This window comes from Lathyrus oleraceus, chromosome 7 (genome assembly GCF_024323335.1).
Source record: "Lathyrus oleraceus cultivar Zhongwan6 chromosome 7, CAAS_Psat_ZW6_1.0, whole genome shotgun sequence".
NCBI lineage: Eukaryota > Viridiplantae > Streptophyta > Magnoliopsida > Fabales > Fabaceae > Lathyrus > Lathyrus oleraceus.
In genome coordinates this window covers 35,171,461-35,175,893 of record NC_066585.1, presented here as the reverse complement: position 1 = coordinate 35,175,893, position 4,433 = coordinate 35,171,461, and the positions used below count along the sequence as shown (strand labels likewise).

At 39.9% G+C, this 4,433-nt stretch overlaps 1 long non-coding RNA gene and 1 pseudogene across 1 annotated transcript; one reads left to right on the top strand and one right to left on the bottom strand.

Moving 5' to 3' along the window:
- Positions 1-406: 406 nt before the first annotated feature.
- Positions 407-1,781, bottom strand: LOC127108447 (uncharacterized). Its single transcript, XR_007796046.1, has 2 exons — positions 988-1,781; positions 407-880 (listed from the first exon to the last, which is right to left on the bottom strand). It is a non-coding gene; the product is annotated as an uncharacterized LOC127108447 (long non-coding RNA).
- Positions 1,782-1,982: 201 nt separating this feature from the next.
- On the top strand, positions 1,983-3,761 carry LOC127101877 (regulator of nonsense transcripts 1 homolog; annotated as a pseudogene).
- Positions 3,762-4,433: the final 672 nt, after the last annotated feature.

Genomic DNA, 4,433 nt, shown 5'->3' with positions numbered 1-4,433 from the left:
TATTGTGAGACCTCGAGAGTTGTTCCTTTGAATTACTGCATATGCCTCAATGTTATAGACATACACCATTAGATCACCACCTGCCTCATTTTTCACGACATATCTCACTAGACACACACAAAATATGAACTTCATTAGATGAATCATTTCCCAATATGCCTCACTATTGATTTAACTTCTTTAAATTCACTTATATATTATTGTATTTTAATCTTAATCAGTGACTGTCATACCCCGATTTTGGCCCTGAAAAATTTTCCCCGTCAATCACTCGTTTGCATTCTTTCTTCATTCACCTTCATATCCTTCATTCATGTTCATGTTTACTATTTCATATTTTTTACGTTTTTCACATTCCAAATTTACATTCATAATTTCTTCATTCACATTGAAAAAATTCCATTCATATTCAAGAAATTTCACGTACTCATTCATTCATTCAATCATAATCATCCGTTTACATGGCATATGAATAAAGCACTTCATCACATGAATATCGGGAAGTTCTAAGGTACAAGAGAACAATTTTGTTTTGCCACAAGGTCACCCATTATTTTATTCACATCAAATATTACAATTATTACAAGTCACAAAACTACAGAGTTACAAAAAATTAAGTTGTGAGCCATAACATCAACTGGTGCATCCTTCGCCAATAAGGTTTTTCTTTCGCAATGGAAAATGATCTTCCTACGAATTCTATGTCGTAAACCAAGTTCCTGCACAACAGCAAATACAATGAGTTCTGCAGAGTTCACCACCAAACAAACCGGATGAGTCACTTCTGCAGTTTTGTTTTGAATACTTGAAGACATTGCGGTCTGGTTGACGTTGCGGGGTTACACGATGCTATCATACTTGGGTTGACAGCATGATGGAGCTGCAGGATTGAGAAAAGTAGTAGTTATCATGTTTATAAAGAGGGAATTTCACCAACAAATTAATGACTTAAGTGTTTCTTACAAAAGGGATACGAAGGAAACATACTTGTCATTAGAAATGGTGTTCAATTTCGCTCTTAGTGAATATTGTGATGCAACATATCCACAAGCGTGGAAATTCTGTCGGCAGCAACATTGCATTTTTGGCAAACTTCAAAGCCAAGACGAACCTGCCAAGGGCAGCTTGTCCCGTAGTGCATCACGCTCTGGATTTACAAGAGTTAGCAAACAAAATGAAGGATTGAGAATTTCATTTGATGTCGAGTCCATGAAGTTTGCAATATCAGCTAACCGTCAAAGACTGAGTGCTGAAATGAAGTCACAGCATAAAAAGAAAAGAAAAGGCAAAAGATGACAATAATGTGCATTCCAATAAGTGTAATGAACCCATCTACATGACGAGCCAAATCCATTTTCAGTGTATTACCTTCTTCCAACATTGTCTCACCACTAGCTAGAGGAAACAAGAAAGGAATATGTTGCTTTGCTTCAGAGACATAAAGCTGCTGTTATTATACAGAAACAGAAAAGTTGTGTTTGAAAGAAACAAAAATCAGACTGTTAAAGATGCTACAATTGTCATACAATCAGTCATTCATGAATGGTTGGTAAGAAGATGCTCAGGGGATATTGGATTTTTGAAACATGGGCGACATTGCAGTGATGCATTGCCAGGCTTATGTTGTGAAGCGAATCGTCGGGCGTATAACAGCTCACTAATTCCACCATCGTCGAATCAACATCATATTCACCTGCAATTCATGCATGCAGCATCATGAAGGAATGGAACGGAGTCACGAATGGATTCAGTTTATCATGAGCAATCAAATTTAAGAGAAAACTAACTGAATTGGATTGGCGACGTCGACAGGAGAAAAAGCATCTTCCAGAACAGGAAGGTGAGCATTGCAACCAACACCAATTCTGCAGCATTCCCTACCAAATCGATCAAAGAAGTAAAATGTCAAAATAAAATCAAGCAAGGTAGTGTGGAGACTGAAAATTGGACTGTTGAGAACCCTCAAGCGGAAGAAAACACCAATGGCCGAACCAGAGGATTCAATATCAATTGTGTACCCTTCTATAAGTAGCAGGGGAGTTATGCAGACACCGCATCTTGCTACCAGTTTGGTCCTCCGCATCATTCCGTTGGTAGCAGATGCGCTTATGGGCAAAGGATATGCCTACAAGAGGATTAGAGGAATTAGAGATACACTACAAGATTATATATGATAAGCTGTCTGCAAAAAAAATAGTCCACTGGGAGAGACAATTCTTGAATGCTACAACTGTGGATGTCGTAATGTGTTTCTCCTTGGATTTGTTTCTGCAAAGACAGAAAGTGTAGTTGTTCTTCTTTGTCGTGAACCTTGTTTGAGTGTCAATGCTTTGAAGGATATGAATGGGGACCTTAGTCAATGGTGTCCCTTGATTGATGATAGGTGTTTCTTGCAGTGGCTTGTCAAGATCCCATCTGAACAGGAGCAGTTAAGGGCACGTCAAATAAGTGCACAACAAATAAATAAGGTGGAAGAACTGTGGAAGACAAACCTTGATGCTTCGTTTGAAGACCTTGAGAGGCCTGGTGTAGACGATGAGCCTCAGTTTGTGGTTTTGAAATATGAAGATGCATATCGGTGTCAAAATGTATTTGCACCTCTCATTAAGCTTGAAGTTGATTATGATAAGATGATGAAAGAATCACAAAGTAAGGATAATGTTACAATTCGATGGGATATTGGTCTCAATAAGAAGCGTGTTGCATATTTTGTATTTCCAAAGGGAGATAATGAGTTACGGCTCGTACCTGGTGATGAGCTATGTTTGCGTTATTCCGGTAATGCTGCACATCCTTCTTGGCGGTCGGTGGGTCATGTGATTAAGCTAACTGCACAAGAGGAGGTTGCGTTGGAACTTCGGGCTGGCTAGGGGGTTCCAGTTGATGTCAACCATGGTTTTAGTGTTGATTTCGTCTGGAAAAGTACCAGCTTTGATAGGATGCAAGGAGCTATGAAAACTTTTGCTGTCAATGAGACAAGTGTCAACGGGTATATATATCACCGCTTACTGGGTCATGAAGTTGAGGTTCAGATGGTGCGTAACGCATTGCCTCGTCACTTTGGTGCTCCAGGGCTTCCAAAACTGAATGCATCACAAGTGTTTGCTGTCAAGAGTGTTCTTCAGAGGCCTATTAGCCTGATTCAAGGACCACCTGGAACTGGTAGAACTGTAACATCAGCAGCACTTGTATATCACATGGCCAAACAAGGCCAGGGACAGGTTCTGGTTTGTGCACCTAGTAATGTAGTCGTGGACCAGTTGGCTGAAAAAAATAAGTGCTACTGGATTGAAGGTTGTGAGGCTATGTGCAAAGTCAAGGGAAGCTGTGAGTTCACCTTTTGAGCATTTAACTCTTCACTATCAGGTTCGACATCTTGACACATCTGATAAGAGTGAACTTCATAAGTTACAACAGCTGAAGGATGAACAAGGAGAACTTTCTAGCAGTGATGTCTCATTACATTTTAAGAGGCTTCCCCAGACACTGCAGCACAATTTGTGCTGCTGCTGTCACCGGATACTTTCATTTTATAGCATGTGCAGTAAATTCGAAAGGTGTTGACGGGAGTTTACAGGATATTCTTCGCCTTTTAACACTATGGTTCAACCATTGAGCTACTGCAGAACTTCAAATGGCCCTAACGAAAGGATTTTCCCTAGTTAATATCAATACCTGGCTAGTTATTCTGCCTCAAATAATTGCTGGGATACACTCTAATAACCATGCCGTGAGAGAGTTGATACAACCATTGTTGGTTCGAATTGGGCAAAACCATCCACGGGCTCTCATGTATCCTTTGCTTGAATTCTTATGCCCAACACATCTGTAAAGTTCTGGATGATGCGGCACAAGGATCATTTTGTTAGAAACATTTGTTGCTGGAGCTGCTCCGTTTCATTGAAGATTTTCTTATAGAAGGAAAAGTTATATCTAAAGACATAGTACCTACTGAGACCTCATCTGATATTGATTTCAGAAATGATAGTTTTCTGGATGGCGTAGACATATCATGTTCTAAAGAAGCTACAGATGAGCAGTTAATAGCGGCGGGTATTATACTAGCATCAGATATGTTGCGCCAACACTTTCTATGCACAGGAAATATGCCACTATCGAGTAACACATTGGGGAGGCTCCAATCTGGAACATTATGGCAGCAGTTCATCATACTTCCCCACCTCTTTCCTGCAAACATCAAGCAACATATATTACATTCAAGTGAATTCGCAGCAGTGAATAGCCTTTTACCAGCGGTAAAAAGTCCACAAGCAACAAAAATGAAACATTTTCGCAGAAGAAGTACAAGGTACAAGCTACCTTTTTCAGAGCATACACCAAAATGGGATAGACAAACTGAGCATCTTAAAGCACTCCCAAGAGCATACCCTTTTGATTACTGTAAGCCAATCTGAAACCCCAGCAAGCTGAAT